Here is a 25,991-nt window from a genome sequence, read left to right as displayed (position 1 = left end):
CCCAGTCAGCTGTGGATCCCAGGCAGGTCGGTCCGTTCCTGACCTGGCCCGAGACAGCTCCAGGGGCCTCTCCCAGGAGCGGGCTTGTGCAGGCTCCTGCTCCAGGGGGTCTCGCTGAGGTCATTGCCAGGAGCTATCCACCCACAGTGAGTTTCTCTCCAGGGAAAGCCCCTCAGAGGAGTCAGCCCCCCTCCACCTTTTGCCCAATCCTCGCTGAGGACCCGGCTCCTAACCAGGCGCCTGCCCCCTGGAACACACAGGAGGTTGCACCAGCCTCAGAGACCCCAGTGCTGGGACGTGTCTGTCACGGTTCAACTACACTGACAGCCTCACTTAAGTGATCATCCATCCTGATGACACTTTTCCCAAAGGGCTTGAGTGTCAGCCCTGCCTTCCCTGCGCCCTGGGAGTCCTTCAGCAAACCCCTCTGACGTTCCGCTCACAGCTCAGTCCTCCAGAAACACCCCCTCCCAGAGCTGTGGACCCCTGAAAGCTGAAACCAGAGGCCCCTCCTGACAGTGGAGCTCTTCCCATGCATGGGCACCGAGAGCCTATTGGGAGATGCTGTCCTGACCCCAGAAGCAAGAGACCACCGCACCTTTGCAGGGCTTCTGGCAGCCCAAGCCGGTGTCCCACGGAGACCCTGACCCTTGAAAGGCCGGCCTGAGACAGCCCAGCGCTGTGGGAGAATTTGTCCTCTGTTCCAGCCAACACCTGACTCAGCCCTGACCCCTTTCCTCGGAGCATTTACTAGAATCCTGCCTCTGCCCTGCGAGGGGCGTGTGTCCTCACAAGCCAGGAGTGTCTCAACCCAGGACCTGGGACCCGGTCTTCGCTGATGGAACTGCCAGCAAGGGTGGGGCCCCAGCCCCCAGTGTCTGTGAGGACAGGAGCCGACTCTTCATTGCCGGCCTGCAGACACAGCAGCCTCATGACGTCCTCGTGGACCACCCTTACTGATTCCTCGCTGGAGCCCAGCTCGGCCCCTCCCTGCCCCTCGCTCTCTCTCTAAAACACCCGTGTCTTCTGTGCAAACCTAGATGGAGTCACCCTGTCCCTCCTGTCGATAGTGACAATGAATCTGTTTCTACTGGTTAGACTAATGTGTGTGCCCCTGATGGTCACTGAGCAAACCTCTGACCTGGACGACAATGGCCCTGTGAACTCGGCACCCACACTTTTAGATCCAAGGAGGCAGCGGGGGTCCCTGAGCCCCTCACAGGCCATCCCTACTCAGACCAAGAACAGTATCCACAGACAGGTTGAGGGCTGCAGGTCAGGGCCCGGATTCACTCAGCGCCCACCTCCCTGGTCCTGTGGGAGGGCCCAGCCCGCCTGTTCACCCACCGATGGCCCCGGGTACAATGCGAGACTGAGAATCCTGTAGGAAGTGCAGACACAGCCGTCCAGCCAGCAGACCTCACCATAGCTGCTTTGGGACCCCCTGCCCCTCTGGAGGGCAGCTTTGCAGAAGCCAAACAGCCCGGGCTCCAGCTTCCAAGATGAAGGCTGAGGCCGGCTGAGCATACGGGCGCCCTCAGCGGGCAGGGGCCCTGGGGGTGCTGTGAGAGTCTCTGGGGAGGAGGTCCACGCTCACCCAGAGCCAGGGAACTAGAGTGTCCAGGAAGCTGAGCTCAGAGACCCCAGACCAGTGAGACGCCTGTACGGCCAGGTGCGACCCTATGAGTCAGGAGAGGAGAGAGGAGATGGGGTCTCCTTGTGCCCACTGTGGGGAGCCAGCCTCTCGGGAGTCAGGTAGCAGAGCCCAGGCCCCTGTCAATGGGAAAACTTGCGGGTGGGACAGAAGCCTCGTCAGCAAAGTCCAGCAGAGACGAGATGGGGGCAGGGGAGGTGGACCCTCGCTGCCCACACCGGGGACAGCTCCTGAGAGGGGCCTGGAGAGCAGAACAGAAACAGCCAGAACCCCAAGCCGGGCAAACCGGCCTCCACACGTGCTGCGGGGTATCCAGGGCCGCCTGCGCCGGGAGCCGGCGCTCCTCGTCCTCCCACACAGGCTGTGCCTGGGGCTGCCAGCCAGCGAACACAGGAGGCCGTGTGCAGAGCCGCCCATGGACCCACGGAGGCTCCGACGGTCGTCCTCAGTCACCCCGAGGTTCAGAGCAGAAACCACCGGAAACACAGGCTGTTCCCACAGAGCCAGCTGAGCCAACAGAAGGGAGAGCGTGCAGGGCCTGGCGGAGGATTTTGTGAGGGCCTGTGTCACCGTGACGGTTCCTATGCTGGTAGTTACTTATACTACACACAGTGACACAGTCCCCATCCAAAACTTCCGCCCGACACAAGTCCCCAGGGCCACCGTGTCCGTCCCCGTGCAAACACTCCCAACTCATGACCAGAAATCTCTCCCGGGGTCGGAGGGCAGCTCAGTGACTGTAACTGAAGGAGACCCAGAGAAGCCAAGGGGACCCCCAGCCGCCCCATGAGGAGGTGGACAGGAGGCAGGGGGACAGGGCTGTGACAGGGAATCCCAGGAGGGACCCAGAGGACCATGAGGGGCTGAGATCTCTGGGGAGGGTCCAGGGGGGCATGGGGAGAGCAGAGGGAAGGAGAGTGACCCCCCCCATGCTTTGTCCCCTCACCTTGTCACCACGTGCAGACACTACATTTGTAAACTCATGCCTTGATAGCTGAGGTAAATGTGTCTTTAAAACAGTTCACCTGGCAGTTCTGGGAAGGGCGCCACGTCCTGGACCTGTGGCTTCACTCTCTTCATGGCAGGGCCAGGCTTGACACAGCCATTTCACTCAGGGGACGTGGGCCAGTGTCTGGGGGCAGGGACGCGTGCTGAGACTAAGGAGGAACGACACAGCATGGAGCTGGGCAGGGACACTGAGGTACACAGGAGGCAGAATTCTGGGGAAGATTCATTCCCAAGGGGTGACAACCATCAGGGACATGGGGGGCAGGGCAGGGGTCATGCAAAGGGCCAGCCCTCCAGCTCAGGATCTCCTTGGGAAGTTGAGAAAAGCAAACACCAACACTGGCCGGGGCATCCCCAACAGGTGCCAGAACTCTCTAGAAGCTCCAGGGGTTTCTGAGGGGAGATGCGATACGAACCAGCATCCCTGCTCCAGAAGAAGACGCCTCAGAACAAACTAGAGCTGCTGGGCCTCATGAGGGTCGGTCACCCACAGTCACCATGGACTCGAGGCCCAGAGGACACTGAGGGGCCTGAAGAGGCTCAGACTCAGGTGAGCTCCAGGCCTGGAGCCGCGAGGGCTCAGGAGGGACATGTGTCGGGAGGGCAGGGCCCTGTGTTGTTGCCCCGGCAAACGTCACCTCACAGGGGCTCTGGATGCTCCAGCAGGGACCCCAGACAGGCGGAGAGGAGGGGATGGGGGGTCTGGCAGGGGAGGCACTTGGACCTCCACACAGCTGCTCCTCCTCCCCTGCACCTGCTCCTCCTCCCCTGCACCTGCTCCTCCTCCCCTGCACCTGCACCTCCTCCCCTGCACCCGCTCCTCCTCCCCTGCACCCGCTCCTCCTCCCCTGCACCTGCTCCTCCTCCCCTGTACCTGCTCCTCCTCCCCTGCACCCGCTCCTCCTCCCCTGCACCTGCTCCTCCTCCCCTGCACCTGCTCCTCCTCCCCTGCACCCGCTCCTCCTCCCCTGCACCTGCTCCTCCTCCCCTGCACCAGCTCCTCCTCCCCTGCACCTGCTCCTCCTCCCCTGCACCGGCTCCTCCTCCCCTGCACCTGCTCCTCCTCCCCTGCACCTGCTCCTCCTCCCCTACACCCGCTCCTCCTCCCCTGCACCCGCTCCTCCTCCCCTGCACCTGCTCCTCCTCCCCTGCACCTGCACCTCCTCCCCTGCACCTGCTCCTCCTCCCCTGCACCTGCTCCTCCTCCCCTGCACCGGCTCCTCCTCCCCTGCACCCGCTCCTCCTCCCCTGCACCCGCTCCTCCTCCCCTGCACCGCTCCACCTCCCCTGCACCCGCTCCTCCTCCCCTGCACCCGCTCCACCTCCCCTGCACCCGCTCCTCCTCCCCTGCACCCGCTCCTCCTCCCCTGCACCCGCTCCTCCTCCCCTGCACCCGCTCCTCCTCCCCTGCACCTGCTCCTCCTCACCTGTCCCTGATCCTCCTGCCCTGCACCTGCCTCAGGCCCTGCTGGAACCGATAGGACTGAGTTGCATCCAGGGAGGAGCAGGCCCTCCCAGAGAATCAATGAGCTCTCCCGTCACCACAGCAGTGAAAGCCACGCAGGCTTTAGACAGGACAGAGCCCACAGGGGGATGGCGAGGAAGATGGCCAGTGAGGCCGCACGCAGCCCAAGTCAGAGCCAGAGGCCCGTATCCAGGTGGGGCCAAGGCTGCTGCCTTCTCTCAGTTGCCCTCACAGGACCTGGAGCACAGTCCAGGCTGAGAGTCCCAGGGTCAGTGGCAGGAACAATAATGACCCCTTCACTCTGCCACCTCTGGTCTCCTGGGTAAAATTCACCCTCTGGCCCCAAGGAGATCCATCCAGGGCGTGGGGGTCATTTATCAACCCATAGGGCATCACACTGATGTTGGTTCCACAATGGGCACAGATGCCCACTCATTGCAGCCACGGAGCCTCAGGCCAGAGCTGGGCGTGGCTGTGGTCCACCGGCCGGGAGGGTTCTTCCTGTGCTCTCAACAGGACACCCGCATGCTGAGCCCTCCCACAGCCTCCCTGGGGCTCTGCCTGCGTGCACAGCTCAGCCTCAACATTCTGGGTTTCCACCTTCCCCATCCCTGAGTGGGGTTTTGGGGCGTGTCTGTGCCACTGTGGTATTACTATTCTGCATATGATTATTACAACCACAGTGTCACAGCGCCCATCTAAAACCCCATCACTACCCTCAAGAGGCAGTGGTGCCATCCCCAGGATTTTGAAGAGGGCCACATCCCATGGGTACGGTGACTCCCACAGCAGTGCAGCCAAAACCCACACCCATTGGAGCGACAGGCACAGCCCCTCAATTCCCAGACACAGCAGATGTCGTCACTGCCAGGTTCCCGTCCAAGGCCACGGGACCATGAAAACAACTGGCCAAAGCTGCCCAGATCTCAGCCACACCTCCCTCAAACCCCTGTGGGCCCTCCCAAGACAAGGAGGAGTCAAGCCAGCAGCTTGTGAAGCTTGCCCTTGGGACGTGTGGGGACCAGGGCTGGAAGGCACAGAGGCGCCATTCGGGAAGGACCTGTGAGTCCCTCAGGCTGGACGGGGACAATGTGATGGTGGGGCTGGTCACCCTGAGCTAGAACAACCCCCAACCTGTGGTCATTGGGCCACCTGGTCACACCACCCCTTCTCCTCCTCCCCTGCCACCAGGAGCGTCTCCTCACAGGAGCTGGGACCCAGTCCTCAGAGACAGAACCACCAGGAAGGATAAGGACCGCAGGACCCTGTCTCTGTGAGGACAGGAGCCGACTCTTCATTGCCCAACAGGGGACACAGCGGCCTCATGGGGTCTACACTGACCACCCTTCCTGAGTCCTCACTGGAGCCCCACTCGGCCCCTCCCTGCCCCTCCCTCTCCCTCTAAAATGCCCGTGACCCTGTGCAAACCCAGATGGAGTCACCCTGTCCCTGCTGTCAATAGTGACAATGAGTCTGTTTCCATCACTTTAATGTGAAAGCCTTTGACCGTCACTGAGTGAACATGTGACCTGGACAACAAGGGCCCAGTGAACTCAGAGCCCACCCTAGAAGGATGCCGAGCGGCAGGGTTCATCCCAGAGCCACTCACAGGCCACATGCCCTCAGGCCAAGCCCTGTCCCCACAGCTGAATCCAGGCTCCACAACCAGGAAAAGACTCGCCTGGGCATCCACCTCGTGTGACACGTGGGGTGGTCTCAGCTTGCCCACTGGTCTCCCCAAAGGTCACGGGCTTGTCAGGAGCCCTGGGATCATGTTGGAAGGAGAGATAGATGGAGCTGTCCGGCCAGCAGACCACACAGGAGCCGCTCTGGGAGCCCTGATCTTCAGGAGGGCAGCACTGCAGACAGTGAGCAACCCGGGCTCTGGATCCCAGGATGAAGACTGAGGCTGGCTGAGCACACAGGTGCCCTCGGTGGGCAGGGGCCCAGGGGGAGGAGGGGTGCAAGGTCCCTGGCAAGGAGGTGCACACTCACCTGGAGTCAGGAGACCAAAGTGTCCAGGAAGCTGAGCACAGAGACCCCAGACCAGGGAGACACCTGTGGGGTTGAGTGGAGGCAAACGCCCACTGGCCACACCAGGAAAATCTCCAGAGAGGGGCCCAGAGCAGAACAGAAATAGTCAGAACCCCAAGCCGAGCAAATCAACTGCCACACAGGCCGAGGGAATCAGGGCCGCCTGCGCTGGGAGCCGGTGCTCCTCGTCCTCCCACACAGGCTGTGCCTGGGGCTGCCAGCCAGCGAACACAGGAGGCCGTGTGCAGAGCCACCCCTGGACCCACAGAGGCTCAGGCAGGTCATCCCCCCTCACCCCGAGGTTCAGAGCAGAAACCACCGGAAACGCAGTCTGTTCCCACAGAGCCGGCCTGAGGCAGTGAAAGGAGAGGACACAGGGCCAGGTGGAGCATTTTGTGGGGGCCTGTGTCACCGTGATGATTACTATGGTATTAGTGACTCCTACACACAGTGACATAGCTCCTGCCCAAAACCTCTGCCAGACACAGGTCCCCGGGGCCACCGTGTCCGTCCCCGTGCACACACACCCGACTCCTGACTAGAAATCTCTCCCGGGGTCAGCGGGCAGCTCAGTGACTGTAACAGAAGGAGACCCAGAGAAGCCAAGGAGACCCCCGCCACCCCATAAGGAGATGTGACAGGAGGCAGAGTCCACAGGTCAGCCTCTACATCCCAGGTTCCCATCTACCCCGTCCCACAGAGGGGATTGGGGGCGGGTCTGTGTCACCCTGGTATTACTCTTTTGAATATGGTTATAACAACCACAGTATCACAGCGTCCATCAAAAGAGGCCGTGACGCCGTCGCCAGGATTTGGAGCGAGGCTGCATCCCATGGGTACAGTGACTCAGTGGTGCAGCCGGAACACACACCTGCTAGGGCGACAGGCACAGGGCGGCCCTCGGCCCCCAGCGTCCCCAACACGACAGATGTCACCACCACCAGGTGCCTGTCCAAGTCCATGGGACCATGAAAGCAACGGACCAAAGCCACCAAATCTCAGCCAGACCTCCCTGCAAGGGGCACACTTGCTGGGTCCCCCAAGACCAGGCAGGCCCCATGGACGCCATCCGCTGGCGTCCCAGCAGCTTGTGAAGCTCTCCCTCGGGACGTGTGGGGACCAGGGCTGGAACCACAGAGACCCCACTCTGAGAGGACCTGGGAGTCCCCCTGGCTGGGCAGGGACAACATGAAGGAAGGGCTGGCCACCCTGAGCTAGGACTACCCTCATCCTGTGGCCATGGGGCCACCTGGTCACACCACCCCTTCCCCATGCCACTGTGAGCTCCACATCGCCCACACCACATGAACTCCACACCCCACAGCAGCCAACACCCCTCACCACCAGTTCCCCAAACGTTGCCCAAAGCAGGTTGGGGTCCTGACCTGAGGTTCGAGGAAGGTGGGAGGGGCTCCCCTTCAGGGGAGGCTGATTCAATCTGATTTTTGAAGTGTACGTTCAAGGAAGAAGGGTGGCCACCTGAGCCCACATGCGTCCCCGGGACCCATCTCCTTGGATCATCAACCCCACAGCCCAGCCACCCTCTTGGCCTGGTTCACACCCAACACGCCGGGAGGCCCACCGAGGACCCTCACTGCACACTCAGACACGAGGAGCTTCCAGGACTGCACACCCTCCTCAGGCCCTGCCTGGGCCACATCCAGGCCCCGATCCACATCTGTGTGGGCGCACTCACAGGAGACGCGGCCACGCTCTGCCGCAGCCCCCTCACCCAGCTCTGCATAGACCCTAAAAGGAATATGGGTGCCTGCCAGGGCCCCTGGCCCGCACCATGGAGGCTTGCCTTGGCACAGCTGTTCACTCGGGTCCCAAGGGCCTCCAGGAGGGAGGGGCCCTCCTGCCACACACGGCAATTTTTGTCAAGGACTTTTCTATCGTGCTGCTATAGCAGCTATGCTTACTACCACAGTGACAGACCCAGCAGCAAAAACCTGCTGGGACACGCTGGGCCTCAAGGCCAGGAGGGGCGGCTCTCAAGGCTCAGAACCCAGACCAACAGCCTCCAGTGTCACTCTCAGCCACTCAGCCCACGGGCTTGTGTCCAGGCACAGCCCTCACCCATGGCTGGGGGCTTCCAAGGGCTCTGAGGTGACCATGCTGACCCACAGCCTCACGTCCACAGCCTGGCAGGCTGGCAGAAACCGCCCTGCTCTGAACACCGCTGAGCAAAGGATAGGGAAGGGCAGAGCCTGCACCTGGAAAACTGTCAGAAGTCAGCACCCACAGGACTCCAGAGGCCCTCAGGGAGGCTGCCAGGAGCAGAGAACATCCCAGAGCCCCTCAGGCCACATATCCCCAGGCTCAGCCCAGTCCCCACAGCCCGCTCCCAGGCTCCAAACCCAGGACAAGACTCGCCTGGTCATCCACCTCATGGGGCCTATGGAGTGGTCTCTGCCTGTCCACTCACTCCCCAAAGGTGCGGGCACATCAGAAGCCCTGCAATCCTGTGGGAAGGGCAGACAGAGCCGTCCGGCCACCAAAGCTCACTGCAGCTGCTGTGGAACCCCCTGCCCCTCGGGAGGACAGCACTGCAGACGGTGGGCAGGCCTGGCTCCAGCTCCCAGGATGAAGGCTGAGACCAACCAAGAACACGGGTGCCATCAGCAGGCATGGGCCCTGGCGGGGTCGTGAGAGTGTCTGGGAGGAGGTCCACGCTCACTCGGAGCCGGGGAATGAGAGTGTCCAGGAAGCTCAGCTCAGAGACCCCAGAAGAGGGAGATACCTGTGCGGGCGGGGGCAGCCCCAACAGGTGGGCGCAGAGTGAGGAGATGGGGTCTCCTCATGCTCACGGTGGGGGCGTCGCCTCTCAGGAGGCAGGTGGCTGAGCCCAGGCTGCTGTCGACTAGAAACTTCGGGGGTGGGACAGCAGCCCCATCAGCAAATTCCAGCAGAGACAAGAGGGCGGCGGGGGAGGTGGACCCTCGCTGGCCACACGAGGGACCGTTCCTGAGAGGGGCCCGCGGAGCAGAACAAAAACAGCCAGAACCCCGAGCTGGGCAAGCCGCCCGCCACACGGGCTGCGGTGGATCCAGGGCCCCCTGCGCTGGGAGCCGGTGCTCCTCATCCTCCCACACAGGGCTGTGCCCAGGGCTGCCAGCCAGCGAACGCAGCAGGCCGTGTGCAGAGCCGCACCTGGACCCACGCAGGCTCCGGCAGGTGGTCCCCAGTCACCCAGAGGTTCAGAGCAGAAACCACCGGAAACGCAGGCTGTTCCCACAGAGCCAGCCAGAGCCAGGAGGGGGAGAGGGCACAGGGCCAGGCAGAGGATTTTGTGGGGGCCTGTGTCACCGTGACTATGGTTATGGTAGTGCTTACTACTACACACAGTGACACAGCCCTTGCCAAAAACCTCTGCCTGACACAGGTCCCTGGGGCCACCATGTCCGTCCCCGTGCACACACCCGACTCCTGACCAGAAATCTCTCCCAGGGTCAGAGGGCAGCTCAGGGACTGTAACTGAAGGAGACCCAGAGAAGCCAAGGGGACCTCCCACCACCCCATAGGGAGGTGGACAGGAGGCAGGTGGACAGGGCTGTGACAGGGAATCCCAGGAGGGACCCAGAAGACCATGAGGGGCTGAGGTGTCTGGGGAGGGCCCAGGGGGAGTGTGAGAAAAGAGAGGGAAGGAGAGTGGCCCCCTGTGCTTTGTCGTGTCACATTGTCACCAAATGCAGACACTTCATTTGTAAACTCATGCCTTGATAGCTGAGGTTAATGTGTCTTTAAAACAGTTCACCTGGCAGTTCTGGGAAGGGCGCCACGTCCTGGACCTGTGGCTTCACTCTTCATGGCAGGGCCAAGCTTGACGCAGCCATTGCCACTCAGGGGATGTGGGCCAGGGGCCCTCGAGGCAGGGATGCCTGCTGAGACCAAGGAGCAACGACACAGCATGGACCTCGGCAGGGACACGGAGGTACACAGGAGGAAGAATTCTGGGGAAGATTCGTTCCCAAGGCCTGAAGACCCTCAGGGACATGGGGGGCAGGGCCGGGTCCTAACAATAGGCCAGCCCTCCAGCTCAGGATCTCCTGGGGAAGGGTTGAGAAGGACAAACATCTAATCTGCCCCGGGCATTCCTGACAGGTGCCAGTGCTCCCTGGAAGCTCAGGCTGGTTGTGTGGGGGACTAGATACAGACGAGAGTCCCTGCTCCAGAGGAAGACACCCCTGAACAAACCAGAGCTGCTGGGCCTGATGAGCATCAGTCACCTAAAGTCACCATGGACTCGAGGCCCAGAGACCACTTAGGGGCCTAAAGAGACTCAGAACCCGCAGAGCTCCAGGCCTGGAGCCGCGAGGGCTCAGGAGGGACGTGTGCTCAGGAAGGCAGGGCCCTGTGCTGCCCCAGCAGACGTCACCTCACAGGGGCTCTGGATGCTCCAGCAGGGACCCCAGACAGGTGGAGAGGAGGGGATGTGGGGTCAGGCTGGATGGCACCTGGGCCTCCGCAGCTGCCCCTCCTCCCCTGCACCTGCTCCTCCTCCCCTGCACCGGCTCCTCCTCCCCTGCACCTGCACCTCCTCCCCTGCACCCGCTCCTCCTCCCCTGCACCCGCTCCTCCTCCCCTGCAGCCGCTCCTCCTCCCCGGCACCTGCTCCTCCTCCCCGGCACCTGCTCCTCCTCCCCTGCACCCGCTCCTCCTCCCCTGCACCCGCTCCTCCTCCCCTGCAGCTGCTCCTCCTCCCCGGCACCTGCTCCTCCTCCCCTGTACCTGCACCTCCTCCCCTGCACCCGCTCCTCCTCCCCTGCACCCGCTCCTCCTCCCCTGCACCCACTCCTCCTCCCCTGCACCCGCTCCTCCTCCCCTGCACCTGCCTCAGGCCCTGCTGGACCCGATAGGATGGAGCTGCATCCAGGGAGGACCAGGCCCTCCCGCAGAATCACTGAGCTCTCCTGTCGCCACGGAGGGGAAGGCCACGCAGGCTTTAGACAGGACAGAGCCCACATGGGGCCGGCGAGGGAGATGGCCATTGACGCCATACTCGGCCCGAGGCAGAGCCAGAGGCCCGTGTCACGTGGGGCCAAGGCTGCAGCTGTTCTCTCAGTCGCCTTCACAGGACCAGGAGCACAATCTGGACACAGAGTCCCAGGGTCAGCGAGAGAAAGAATAGTGACACCTGCACGCTGCCGCCTCTGGCCTCCTGGGTAACATTCACCCTCTGGCCCCAAGGAGATCCATCCAGGGGGTGGGGGCCGTTTATCAACCCATTGGTCATCACACTGAGGCTGGTTCCACAATGGGCACAGACGCTCACCCATCGCAGCCACGGAGCCTCAGGACAGAGCTGGGCGAGGCTGTGGTCCACCGGCCGGAAGGGGTCTCCCCCTGCTCCCAGCAGGACACCCGCATGCTGAGCCCTCCCACAGCCTCCCTGGGGCTCTGCCTGCGTGCAAGGCTCAGCCTGCACATCCTGGGTTTCCACCTTCCCCGTCCCTCAGTGGGGTTTGGGAGTGTGTCTGTGTCACCGTGGTATTACTATTCTGCATTTCGTTATTACAACCACAGTGTCACAGCGCCCATCTAAAACCCTGTCACTGCCCTCAAGAGGCCGTGACGCCGTACCCAGGGTGTGGAGCGAGGCTGCATCCCATGGGTACAGTGACTCAGTGGTGCAGCCGGAACACACACCTGCTAGGGCGACAGGCACAGGGCGGCCCTCGGCCCCCAGCGTCCCCAACACGACAGATGTCACCACCACCAGGTTCTTGTCCAAGTCCATGGGACCATGAAAGCAACGGATCAAAGCCACCAAATCTCAGCCAGACCTCCCTGCAAGGGGCACACTTGCTGGGTCCCCCAAGACCAGGTGGGCCCCATGGACGCCATCCGCTGGCGTCCCAGCAGCTTGTGAAGCTCTCCCTCGGGACGTGTGGGGACCAGGGCTGGAACCACAGAGACCCCACTCTGAGAGGACCTGGGAGTCCCCCTGGCTGGGCAGGGACAACATGAAGGAAGGGCTGGCCACCCTGAGCTAGGACTACCCTCATCCTGTGGCCATGGGGCCACCTGGTCACACCACCCCTTCCCCATGCCACTGTGAGCTCCACATCGCCCACACCACATGAACTCCACACCCCACAGCAGCCAACACCCCTCACCACCAGTTCCCCAAACGTTGCCCAAAGCAGGTTGGGGTCCTGACCTGAGGTTCGAGGAAGGTGGGAGGGGCTCCCCTTCAGGGGAGGCTGATTCAATCTGATTTTTGAAGTGTACGTTCAAGGAAGAAGGGTGGCCACCTGAGCCCACATGCGTCCCCGGGACCCATCTCCTTGGATCATCAACCCCACAGCCCAGCCACCCTCTTGGCCTGGTTCACACCCAACACGCCGGGAGGCCCACCGAGGACCCTCACTGCACACTCAGACACGAGGAGCTTCCAGGACTGCACACCCTCCTCAGGCCCTGCCTGGGCCACATCCAGGCCCCGATCCACATCTGTGTGGGCGCACTCACAGGAGACGCGGCCACGCTCTGCCGCAGCCTCCTCACCCAGCTCTGCATAGACCCTAAAAGGAATATGGGTGCCTGCCAGGGCCCCTGGCCCGCACCATGGAGGCTTGCCTTGGCACAGCTGTTCACTCGGGTCCCAAGGGCCTCCAGGAGGGAGGGGCCCTCCTGCCACACACGGCAATTTTTGTCAAGGACTTTTCTATCGTGCTGCTATAGCAGCTATGCTTACTACCACAGTGACAGACCCAGCAGCAAAAACCTGCTGGGACCCGCTGGGCCTCAAGGCCAGGAGGGGCGGCTCTCAAGGCTCAGAACCCAGACCAACAGCCTCCAGTGTCACTCTCAGCCACTCAGCCCACGGGCTTGTGTCCAGGCACAGCCCTCACCCATGGCTGGGGGCTCCAAGGGCTCTGAGGTGACCATGCTGACGCACAGCCTCACACCCAGAGCCTGGCAGGCTGGCAGAAACCGCCCTGCTCTCAACACCACTGAGCAAAGTATCGGGAAGGGCAGAGCCTGCACCCGGAAAACTGTCAGAAGTCAGCACCCACAGGACCCCAGAGGCCCTCAGGGAGGCTGCCAGGAGCAGACGTCAGAGCTGGGCCTGTGCTCGGCTGCACAAAGGGCGCCCGATGGCAGAGGCGGGGCAGGGCTCATGGGGGTGGGATGCATCCCAGTTGGCTATGGATCCCAGGCTGGTGGGTCCCTTCCTGGCCTGGCCCCAGAGGACTCCAGGGGCCTCCCCCAGGAGCGGGCTTGTAAAGTCTCCTGCTCCAGGCGGTCTCGCTGAGGTCGTTGTCAGGAGGTGCCTCCTGCTAGATATCCACCCACAGCGAGTTTCTCTCCAGGGAAAGCCCCTCGGAGGAGCCGGCCCCCCTCCACCTCCTGCCCAACCCGCACAGAGGACCCAGCTCCTAACCAGGCACCCAGCCCTGGAAACACAGTGGCAACTGCGCCAGCCTCAGAGACCCCAGTGCAGGGACACGTGTGTCACGCTTCAACTGCAGTGACACGCTCACTTGAGTGGTCATCCGTCCGGTAACCAATTTTTCCCAAAATGATTGAGGGTGGATGCTGCCTGCATTCAGCCCTGGGAGCCTCTCAGCAAAAGATTTTGAGGCCCTGCCCACAGCTGGGTCCTCCTGCAACGCCCCCTCAAAGAGCCGCGGATCCTTGACGGCTGGAACCCAAGGCCTCAGGTGACAGCTGTGCTCTGCGTGTGCGTGCACACCCTGACCCCAGAGGCCTGGCTGGGAGCCTCCTTCCAGACCCCTGCACCCAGAGACCACCGCACCCCTGCATGGCTTCAGTCAGCCCAAGCCTGCCTCCCACAGAGACCTCAGACCCCTAGATGCCGGCCTGAGACAGCGCAGTGCTGCAGGACAATTTGCCCTCTGTTCAAATTGACACCAGACTCATCCCCGACCCCCTTCCTCAGAGCGTTTACTGAGAATCCTGCCTCTGCCATGTGAGGGGCATGTGTCTCCACAACCCAGGAGCGTCTCCTCACAGGAGCTGGGACCCAGTCCTCAGAGACAGAACCACCAGGAAGGATGGGGACCCAGGCCCCTGTCTCTGTGAGGACAGGAGCCGACTCTTCATTGCCCAACAGGGGACACGGCGGCCTCATGGGGTCTACACGGACCACCCTTCCTGAGTCCTCATCGGAGCCCCTCTTGGCCCCTCCCTGCCCCTCCCTCTCCCTCTAAAATGCCCATGATTCTGTCCAAACCTAGATGGAGTCACTCTGTCCCTGCTGTCAATAGTGACAATGACTCTGTTTCTACCACTTTGACTAATGTGAGGGTCCCTGATGATCACTGAGCAAATCACTGACCTGAACGGCAAGGGCCCAGTGAACTCGGCCCCCACCTTATTCTGATCCCAGGTGGGAACGGGCGTCCCCGAGCCCTTCTCAAACATCCCTACTCAGACTAAGACCAGTCCCCACAACAGGATGGAGGGCTGCAGGCCAGGGCCTTGACTCATGGGGGCATCCACTTCCCGGGCCCTGTGGGGTGGACCCAACCCGCCTGCTCACCAACCACAGGCCCCAGGCACACTGGGGGCTCTGCAATCCTGCCCGAAGGGCATACAGAGCCATTGGGCCAGCAGATCTCACTGCAGCGGCTCCAGGACCCCCTGCCCCTCAGGAGGGCGGTGCTGCAGACGGTGGGCAGTCCGGGCTTTGGCTCCCAGGACGAAGGTTGAGGCCAGCTGAGCACAGGGGCGCCTTCACTGGGCAGGGGTGCTGGGGGGACTACGAGAGTCTCTGGGGAGGAGGTCCACCCTCACCCAGCGCCGGGGAACAAGAGTGTCCAGGAAGCTGAGCTCAGACACCAGACACCAAGTCGGGGGGGAGCAAGCCTCTCGGGAGTCAGGCGGCCGAGCCCAGGCCCCTGTTGACAGGAAACCTCGCGGGTGGGACAACAGCCCCGTCAGAAAATTCCAGCAGAGACGAGATGGGGACGGGGGAGGTGGACCCTCGCTGGCCACACCAGGGACAGCTCCTGAGAAGGGCCTGGGACAGAATAGAAACAGCCAGAACCCCGAGCCAGGCAAACTGGCCACCACCCAGGCTGCAGGACATCCAGGGCCCCCTGCTCCGGGAGCCGGTGCTCCTCGTCCTCCCACACAGGGCTGTGCCCGGGGCTGCCAGCCAGCGAACACAGGAGGCTGTGTGCAGAGCCACCACTGGACCCACGGAGGCTCGGGCGGGTCGTCCCCACTCACCCCAAGGTTCAGAGCAGAAACCACCGGAAATGCAGGCTGTTCCCACAGAGCCAGCCCGAGCCAGTGAAGGGGAGAGGACACAGGGCCAGGTGGAGGATTTTGTGGGGGCCTGTGTCACCGTGACAGTTACTATGGTGGTAGTTCCTGGTACTCCCACAGTGACACATCCCCTGTCCAAAACCTCCACCTGACACACATCCCCAGGGCCACCGTGTCCATCCCCGTGCAAACACACCCATCTCCTGACCAGAAATCTCTCCTTGGGTCAGAGGGCAGCTCAGTGACTGTAACAGAAAGAGACCCAGAAAAGCCAAGGGGACCTCCCACCACCCCATAAGGAGGTGAACAGGAGGAGGGGGACAGGGGCTGTGACATGGAATCCCAGGAGTGACCCAGAAGACCATGAGGGGCTGAGATCTCTGGGGAGGGCCCGGGGGGAGAGAGAAGAGCAGAGGGAAGCAGAGAGCGGCCCCCAGTGCTTTGTTCCCTCACATTGTCACCAAATGCAGACACCCTTTAGCAATGAGATTCTTTTTAAATCTGATGTTAATATATCTTTGAAACATTTTGCTGGGCAGTGCTGGGAAGGGCATCAGGTCCTGGATCGGTGGCTTCTCACGCTGTGGGGCTAGGCCCTGGCTCAGCTCAGCACCCCCCACCCAGGAGAGTTAGGACAGCATACCAGGGAGGGTCTCGCTGAGACTGAAGAGCAAAGACACAGCATGGGTGTGAGCAGGGACACTGAGGTACAGCGGAGGCAGGATCTGGGTAAGCCGCGGACCCCCGCCTGAGGACTCTCGGGTACATTGGCCAACAGGGCAGGTGTTCCTGCAAAGCCCAGCCCTCTGGCTCCAGGATCCCCTGGGAAAGTCTAGAAAAACAAACATCTAACCTGTCCCGCCCATCCCCGACAGGTGCCAGTGCTCTCTGGAAGCTCAGGCTGGTTCTGCGAGGACTAGATATGGACGAGCATCCCTGCTCCAGAGGCAGACGCCCCTGAACCAACCAGAGATGCTGGGCCTGATGAGGGTCAGTCACCCACAATCACCATGGAGTCGAGGCCCAGAGGCCACTGAGAGGGCTGAAGAGGCTCAGACTCGGCAGTGCTCCAGGCCTGGGGCTGCGAGGGCTCAGGAGGGACGTGTGCTCAGGAAGGCAGGGCCCTGTGCTGCCCCAGCAGACGTCACCTCACAGGGGCTCTGGATGCTCCAGCAGGGACCCCAGACAGGCAGAGCAGAGGGGATGTGGAGTCGGGCAGGAGAGGCACCTGGGCCTACCCTGCACCTGCTCCTCCTCCCCTGCACCTGCTCGTTCTCCCCTGCACCTGCACCTCCGCCCCTGCTCCTCCTGCCCTGCACCTGCTCCTGCTCCTCCTCCCCTGCACCTGCACCTCCGCCCCTGCTCCTCCTGGACCTGCACCTGCTCCTGCTCCTCCTCCCCTGCACCTGCACCTCCGCCCCTGCACCTGCTTGTTCTCCCCTGCACCTGCACCTCCGCCCCTGCTCCTCCTGCCCTGCACCTGCATCTCCTCCCCCACATCTGTTCCTCCTCCCCTGCACCTGCACCTGCTCCTTCTCCTCCTCCCCTGCACCTGCACCTGCTCCTGCTCCTCCTCCCCTGCACCTGCTCCTCCTCCCCTGCACCTGCATGTCCTCCCCCACATCTGTTCCTCCTCCCCTGCACCTGCCTCAGGCCCTGCTGGACCCGATAGGATGGAGCTGCATCCAGGGAGGAGCAGGTCCTCCCGCAGAATCACTGAGCTCTTCTGTCACCACGGCCATGAATGCCTCGCAGGCTTCAGACAGGACAGAGCCCCCCAGGGGAACAGGAGATGGCCAGTGAGGCTGTGCTCTCCAGAGTCAGAGATGGAAGTCCATGTCCAGATGGTTCCAAGGCTGCTGCTGTTCTCTCCATTGCCCTCACAGGACCGGGAGCACAATCTGGACCTAATCCCAGGCTTGGGCATCAAGAATAATGACACCTGGTTGCTGCCGCCTCTGGCCTCCTGGGTGGAAAGCACCTGCTGGCCCCAAGGTGACCCATCCATGGTCTGGGGACAATTTATCAACCCAGACGCTGTCACAGTGGGGATGACTCCTAAATGAGCACAGACGCCAGCCTGACATGGCCACACAGACAGAACAGAGCTGGGCATGTGTGCCGTGAACTGGCCAGGAGGGGTCTCCCCGTGCTCCCAGCAGGTCACCCGCATGCTGATCCCACCCACAGCCTCCCTGGGGCTCTGCCTTCCTGCATAGGTCAGCCTCAACACCCCGGTTTCCCACCAACCCCACCCCTTAGAGGTGTTTCAGGGTGGGTCATTGTCACTGTGGTATTACTATTCTGGACATGATTATTACAACCTCAGCGTCACAGTGCCCATCAAAAACCTGTTCCAGCCACCCAAGCCATAGCCCTGCCCTCACGAGGCAGTGATACCATCTCCCATATTTTGAACAAGGCTGCATCCCATCGGTGGGGTGACTCAGCAGTGCAGCAGAAGCCCAAAACCCCTGGGGCGACAGGCACAGGGACGTCCCACAGACCCCCACGCTTCCCCAACATAGCAGATGTCGCCACTGACAGGGTCCTGTCCAAGTCCATGGGACCATGAAAGCGACAGCCCAAAGCCACCCAGATCTCAGCCAGACCTCCCTCACACCCCTGTGGGCCCTCCCAAGACCAGGGACGCCCCAAGGACACCATCCACTGGCCTCCCATCAGCAGCTCAGGAAGCTCTCTCCCTAGGGACACATAGGGGCCATGATGAAAGGCACAGAGTCTCAACTCTGCAAGGACCCTGTGAGTTCCCCAGGCTGGAAAGGGACAATACGAAGATGGGGCTGGTCACCATGAGCTGGTACTACCCCCAGCCTGTGGCCATTGGGCCACCTGGCCACAACATCCTTTCTCCACGCCACTGCGAGCTCCACATCGCCCACACCACACGAACTCTACACCCCACAGCACCCAACACCCCTCAACTCCCGTTCCCCAAGGGATTGTCCCAAGTGGGTTGGGGTCCTGCCCTGTGGTACTAGGAAGGTAAGAGTGGCTTCCCTTCAGGGGTGGCTGATTGAATTCGATTTTGGAAACGTTCCCACAAGAAGGAGGAGTGGACACATGTGCCCACATCCCAGGTATCCATCTAGTTGGCCTGTCCACCCCAGAGCCGAGCAGCCCTCTTTTCCTGGCTCAAACTCAACATACTGGGGGGAGCCCACTGAGGACCCCCACTGCACACTCGGACATGAGGAGCTTCCAGGATTGGACACCCTCCCCGGGCCAGATCCAGACACCGACCCTGAGGCTGTGTGGGAGCACTCACAGAAGACGGGGCCAATCTCTGGGGCAGCCCCCTAAGCCAGCTCTGCTTGTTCCCTGAAACCACGGGGGTGCCACTCACGGGCCCTTAACCCAATCCCGTGGAAGCTTGTTTCCTCCCACCCCTTCAATCAGGGGCCAGGTGCCTCCAGCAGGGAGGGGCCTTCCTGTCACAAGTAGGGCTTTTTGTCAAAGATCTTCCTACTGTGTTACGATGACGGATACTACAACCACAGTGACAGACCCGGCAGCAAAAACCTGCTGAGACCCGCTGGGCCTCAAGGCCAGGAGGGGCAGCTCCCAAGACTCAGAACCCAGACCCCTGGCCTCCAGGGCCGCTCCCAACCACTCAGCCCATGTGCTTGTGTCCAGGCACAGCCCTCACCCATGGCTGGGGGCTTCAAAGGGCCCTGAGGTGACCACACTGACCCCACAGCCACACGGCCAGAGCCTGGCAGGCTGGCAGAAACTGCCCTGCTCTCAACACCACCAGCCAAAGGAATCAGGAAGGACACAGCCTGCAGCAGGCAAACCATCAGAGGTCAGCTCCCAACAGGACCACAGAGGCCCTCAGGGAGGCTGACAGGAGTGGATGCTGGAGCTGGGCCTGTGCTCAGTTACATAGGAGCTGGCCCAATGAGAGAGGTTGGGGAGGGTTAGTGGGGGTGGGCCGCCTCCCAGTCGGCTGTGGATCCCAGGCAGATGGGTCTGTTTCTGGCCTGGCTCGAGAGGATTCCAGGGGCCTCTCCCAGCAGCCGGCTTGTACAGGCTCCTGCTCCAGGGGGTCTCCCTGCAGTCATTGCCAGGAGGTGCCCCCTGCTAGCTATCCACCCACAGTGAGTTTCTCTCCAGGGAAAGCCCCTTGGAGGAGCTGACCCCCTCCTCCTCCTGCCCAACCCAGTAGCCCTGCCAGGGTGCTCTGAGCTGCGCTGACCTTGGCACCGGCCAGGTTCCAGGCATAGGACACTATCCAGGGCCTCATCCCTGACCTTAGCCATGTGACTGACCCCTGTTCTACCCTCTGTTTGTCATCTTGGGGTCTCTGGCCTGCCCTCCACATGCTGTGCCCCTCCCCACGTCCAGGCTTTTGTTCCCAGGGCCACATTCCCAGCACAGGGCTTCAGTTGGCCTCCCGGGCATACTTTCCTAGGAGGCACTGCAGGCCACAGAAGGCGGGGATCGTGATTGGGGGCATCACCATGTCCCCCACATGACTCACAGAACTGGCACAAAGTGGAGCCCAGACCTCCCAGAGGGCAGATGGGTCAGGCCACAGCACCGGCTCTGGAAAGCCCAGAGTGCAGCCCCCAGGTGGCCACAGGAGAGCAGGAGCATTGGGGACTGTCCCTCCCCCAGGGCCTGTCTGGGAGCCCTGACCTCCCTTCTCCCTCGGCCCCACTCCTGCTCCTCTGATCCAGACAGAAATGCTTGCAAACCCCTCACCCTACCCCAGCAGTCATGGTCCTGGAGATCCCTCGGGGCAGCCCAGCCCCACTGTAGCCTCACAGGGTCCCACAGGACGGCCCGCCCCATCCAACACCCCTTGGACCCCTCACCCAGGACATCAGAGCAGAGAAGAGATGCCCACTCTGGCCCCCAGCCCAGCCCAAGGCCCCTGCTTGCCCACCTCAGGCTCCCACAGGCAGTCAGGCTGTCGCCGGCCAGCTCATGGCCCCTGAGGCCGCTGTCCACTCTGGGGCAGCAGTCCTGAGCTCAGCCAGCACAGCAGACCTGTCCCACAGTGTCACTGTCGCCCATTCCTGCATTCTCAGACTCATACCTGGCATCCAGCCTGCCCAAGCTCCTTCCATTCACACCCTCCTCCTGGGGTCCACAGACGAGGAGCACAGAGGCGCATGGTGCACCCAGGAGCCTGAGATGGCCTCTCCCCTCCTGGCCCACCCCAGGAGCTGCAGACTGTGGCCCCTGCTGAATCTCCAAGGCCAGCCTCCAATGGGCCCCCAGCAATGGGGACGCGTCCAGGTCCCAGGGCAACTCTCGGGCACCTCCACAGCCCTGGTGGCCCTTGGCGTGTCCTACTGGCCACCTGGACCCTCCCTGTCCTGCCAGCCCCGCCTGTAGGCACCAGGCCTAGGTCATGTCAGGGGCCTCAGGCAGTGGTCTACATGATTCCACAACTAGCGATGCTGCCCAGAGCAGCAACAAGGGCCCACCTGCACCCCGCAGCATCGCCACACCTTCAGGCAGCTCCCTGACCCCAGGCCTGGTATCCCTCCCTAGAGCTGGAGGTCTGTGCTTGGGAAGTGACCTTAGGGCCACTGGCTTTAAGTGACCAGACTGAAATCACAGGCTATGGGCACAGGTAGTGTCTAGCACAGCCAGAGGGGTAACCAGGAGGGCACGAGCCTGGGCACCCACAGGCAAAGATTGAGGGGCTAGAAGCTCAAAGCCCGCACCTCACATGGGAGGGAGCCCAGGCCCTGCGGCTGCCCTGCACCTGCCCTGCACCCCCAGGGACAGTGGGCACAGAAGCCCCCGGGCTGAGCTCCTGGTCCACCCATCAGCCCTCCCCAGAGGGGCTCCATCAGCACCCTCTCCACAGTGGGAAAACAGGCACGGAGCAGCCCACACAGCCAGCGAGGGAGGAGGCTGGGAGCCCAGGCGGACAGCCCAGAGCCCTGAGCTGACCCTGGTCCCCACCTGCCCAGGTGCAGCGGCCACTCAGGGAGACGCCTGACTCCTGTCCACGAAGCTGCATGTGAGCCTCATCCGCCAGGACAGGACCTCAGGGAACCCAGGGGCCCCTCGATTAAGGCCCATCTCCCAGCCATGCCTGCAGCTCAGCTGCCCAGGGCGATGCCGGCCTCACCAAGGCATCCTAGAGGGACCGTGGCTCCAGTCGGACAGCGTGGGCAGCTGTGGGTTTTGTCCTCCCCTGGGCCCTAGAGACGGGACATACTGTCTGGGTCTCTGACACTGTGGGTCCTGGGTACAGCTCCCACAGCTCCTGTGCTCAAAACCCGCTGCCCCGCTCCCTCCTGCCATCCTGCAACTGTCGTAGGAGGCTGGACCTCACGGAAGGCTGCCGTGCAGAGCACCAGGCAGACCCAGGGATGCTGCAGGCAGGGGGAGCCCCCCCACCTCCGCGCTAATGTCCACGGCTGGCACTCCCGGCAGGAAAGTATAGTCGGTGGGTCTGCACCTCCTGCCCAGAGCTGGCCCTCTCCTCCCTCCCGCCCCAGGAGGGCAGCCCACAGCCTGTCCAGAGGCCGAGAGGACAGGCCTGGGCCGTGGATGTGGAGGACGGTCAGCTGGCTCATCCTCTCCGGACAGCCCCCCATCCTGAGCCCCTGTCCCCTGGGCCCCAGTCAGGCTGCTCCTCCTCTTTCCCTGCGCGCGGATATGGATGCGCCAGGACTCCCTCCGCGGGGCGGGGGCTGGGTCGAGGTGAGATACTCCAGTGCTGGTTACCACCGTGGCTGGCAGCCCCCCAAATACCAACCAGAACCTCAGGGGGAGCCCGAGAAGGGATGGTGGTGGCTCCGGCCCCAAACGTCTTCTGTTGCTGAGCTGACCCCCAAGAGCTCCGTGAACCCGGCCCACCTCCCGCCAACCCCACCGTGCTGGCCTGTCTCCCCAGTCCCAGCCCCCCTGGCCCAGGACCCGGCCCGCACGGCAGGGCAGGTGGAGACGGTACTGCTGGGGAGGCTCCACTGAGGGGGCTCCCACAGAGAAATAGGGGAAACACCGCGTGCAACCCTCTCAGGGCGGAACAACCCCCACAGTGGCTCAGATCCAACCCAGAGGCCTCTCCTTGAGCCCCCTGCTCCTCTGACCCCGAGGTGCCCCCTCCCACAGCCCTCTCACTGACCGACTGACCACCACACAGCCTAGCAGGACGCCAGGCCACCGGACCCGGCTGAGACTGTGACTCAGAGATGGGGCGGCCGGGCTCCACACCCAGCAGGAGGGACCCTCTCTAGCTGCAAGGCAGGTGGGAACCACTGGCTTTGCCCCAGAGCCCACCCACCCACGGGGCTCGTCCCCACACTGGACCTGGCTGAAGGCCACCGCAGGAGCCACACACACTGGGGGCCCCCGGAGCTCAGCGGAAGAGTCCAGCGTGGAGGGACCCCCACCCCTCCATCAGAGCCAGACAAGATCCAAGGGGCACTGAGCCCCACCACGTCATGGGGTTTCTGATCTGGTTTGTGTCACTGTGCTACGGTAGCGGTTGGCCCACAGTGACACTGTTTAGGACAGAAACCCTGCAAGGTCAGCCCACCAGCAGGGGAGCCTGCAGTCCAGATCTGAGGTGTGAATCCCACCCCCGCCAGCAGACGACCCCATGTCCTCGCCCTGCATTCTCTGGTGGACATTGACAGCCTGATGGGGCTCCTGGGCCTACACATCCCCCGAGATGCAGCCAGGTGGGGCCCCCACAACTCCCCGGGTCCTTGATAGTCTGTGTGCAGCCTGAGATGGCATGGGTGTCACTCAGGCTGGAACTCAGTGCCTCAGGCCACTCGTCCAACCTGCCACAAAGACCACACTTGCTGGTCCAGTACCCCCAGCAGGAGCCCCCCACCCAGCAGTCCCCCCCTCCCCACAAAGGCCCTGAGGCCAGGACGCAACTATGAAATTTTGAGCAGCCCCATATCATGGTACGTATAGTTGGAACGTGAGAGAAGCCACGGCTAAAACTGTCCTTGTGGGCTCCAGGGGCCCAGCCCAGGCCAGAGGTCACAGAAAGTCCAGGCCAGAGGTCAGCGAGCAGAGCCCAGCTCCAGGCCAGGCGCTGTCCTCAGGTTATCCCAGACTGCCCTCAGTGTCCCCATTCTGTGGTGAGGACAGGGACTGGGCTAGTCCGTGGGGGCTGGGCCCCATCCTCACCCTCCTCTGTGGTCAAGGGGCCCCTGACCGGAGCTGGCCCTCAAGCTGGTTGTCCCACTCCTGCCACCACGGCCCTGGGACAAGGGACCAGCAGGCCTGACCCCTCATGTATGTCATCTAGAGAACAGATACCCCACTCGGGGTCCCCAACATCCAGGAGCCCCAGAGCCTGGCTGGCCCCATGCATCACTGGGACCACAAGGCCCCCGTCCTCTGCCCCTCGCCTGGGGCTAGCAGGGGTGCGAGCCCTTGGGGAGCAGACTCGAGGGCACCACGGTGGGGCTGGAGCTCAGAAAGCCCGGCCGGGTGGCCAGCACGCAAGGTGACGGTCCGCTGACAGGTCTCCAGGAGCAGAGCCCCCAGTTGAGGCGGCTCTGGGAACACCAGCACGGAAGGGGAGCCTCCATCTGCAGCCCACCTACGGCCTAGCCCACGGCTCTGCCCTCGTGCGGGACCGTCATCCAGGCAACGTCCTCCATGAGCCCCATGACACAGTCCCCTCGGGTCCCCACGGACCTCTGTCCCAGCTTTGGGGACTCAGCTACAGCAGGAAGCCAGGGTGGCCTTGCCCAAAGCAGGACTCCCAAAGCACGAGCCCAGCTCAGAGCAGGGCCAGGAGCTCTGCATTCACACTCGCGTCCCCAACCTGCACCTGCCACCCATCACCAGGCTGTCTCCAGGAGGGTCAGGGGCCCCACGCTGGGGGCTCACGGCGCCACTCACCAGGTGCCTTCCTGTCAATGGCTCTTCCTATGGGTCCCAACAGGCTAGCCCGGTCACAGGTGGGCAGCGGGCCTGAAGGACAGCCGAGGCCCCAGGCAGCCTGCTCCCTGGCAGCGTCCAGGGCACCACAGGGCACCACCACCCCCCAGACCGCCCTGCACACAGGAAGCAGATAGGCTCCACCAGCTCGGGGCCTCCAAACCCACAGAGCCCTTCCTGCCTCCCTTCCTGCCTGCACGCCCCTCCCCTCGTTCCTACCCCTCCCCTCCCATTGCGCCCTGGCCTGCAGGTTCTCAGTCCTTCAGAGCTGGCACAGCCCTGTGCTGTTGCTCCGCCATTCCTTTGCTCCAGGCAACAATGTATCTCTTCACTCGCTCCCTACGTCATGGTGCTCCATTCATTCACTCCCTCATTCACTCATTCCTCATCCCAGCACACCTGAGCGCCCCTGGGAGTGACCACAGCACTCACAGGCTGTCCCCTGCTCCTCCCAGCACCGCCCCCACCTCAGAGGGTTGTCACTCTCCTCCTCTCTGGTCTGTCACCTGCAGGGACACCCAGGTCCCGGCCTCTCTCACAAGACCCTCCCTCTCTGCCCCCAGTCACCTCCCCCAGGCCAGACTCGGGACCCTCAGCATCCACTGCTCTGCCTCCAGAGTTTGCAGCATCCGACCTTTGTCTCCATCTCCTCTCTTTCCAGCTCACTCCCTGAACACCCATGACCCTCGACCCTGCACCTTTCCCCTCCATCCCCCTCATATCCTCACTTCTCTCCCTGCATCTCCCTCCACTCCCCCTCCCCTCCCCATGGCCAGCCCTTATATCTCCTCACCCAACAAGGTGAACCCAACTCTCCACACCCAAGCCAGGCCACACGGGGCATCATGACCGCCAGTGCCCCTGGAGCCATTTTGAATTGGTGGCCATGCCCTGAAGTGGCCCAGGAGGCAGCAGATGCTTTACTGTCTCTGTTTCCTTTTCCAGTCACATCTCTGCGCTGCCGGCAGCCTGTTGCACACCCTCCTGTCTTCTCTGCTGGGGGAGGGCGTGTAGGGGAGGAAGATCTAGTCCCCTACCCTCCAGGTCCTTCCAGCCAGGCTAAGAACTTTATTGACGTGAGACAGAACAACGGGAGAAAGTCAGACAAAGTTTAATAACATGTATCCGTGGGAGAACCCAGGAAAACTGAGAAACTCACCAAAATGACTGAAGGCACCACCTTCGATACCATCTTCAGCCACAGATGGAGGAACAGGTTGGGGGCAGTGGTTTGGGGCTTCAGAGGAGAGGAAGGCCATTCACATGGAGATGGAAAAGCAAACATTGTGTAAAAAAAGTGTTTGCTGGGCCCTCCCCATGAACCTTGCCCCAGCCCTCTCATCGGACAAGCTGCTATGCAGAGGAGCACAGGCTAGCTCCAGGAGTTGCCACCGCCAGGCTCCTGTCCAAGTCCATTTGAATGTGAAACCAATGATCCAGGACAGCCCAGATCACGGCCAGACCTCTGTCCAAGGGCCACCCCTGCGGGCCCGCCTAAAACCAGGAGGACCCCAAGGCCGCCTTCTGCTGGCCTCCGGCCAGAAGCTTGGAAGCTGCCTCCCAAGGGCAGGTAGGGCCCATGGCTGAGAGCACAGACACCCTACTCTGCAAAGACCCTGTGAGCCCCCTGACTGGCAGGGACAAGAGGAAGATAGGGCTGGATCCCACGAGCTGGTACTACCCCAG

The 25,991-nt window shown here is 62.5% G+C and overlaps 1 long non-coding RNA gene across 1 annotated transcript in view; it reads right to left on the bottom strand.

Annotated features, from left to right (window-relative positions):
• The window catches only part of LOC139079250 (uncharacterized), a 67,944-nt gene extending 43,531 nt beyond the window's left edge, over positions 1–24,413 (bottom strand). The window contains exon 1 of the long non-coding RNA XR_011532689.1: positions 24,267–24,413. This is a non-coding gene — a long non-coding RNA (uncharacterized lncRNA). The remainder of the gene's footprint in view (positions 1–24,266) is intronic.
• Positions 24,414–25,991: the final 1,578 nt, after the last annotated feature.

The sequence above is a fragment of the Equus przewalskii genome, chromosome 25, assembly GCF_037783145.1.
Source record: "Equus przewalskii isolate Varuska chromosome 25, EquPr2, whole genome shotgun sequence".
NCBI classification, from domain to species: Eukaryota; Metazoa; Chordata; class Mammalia; order Perissodactyla; family Equidae; genus Equus; species Equus przewalskii.
Note: the sequence above shows the minus strand (reverse complement) of the source record. Positions and strands in the feature narration are given on the sequence as shown.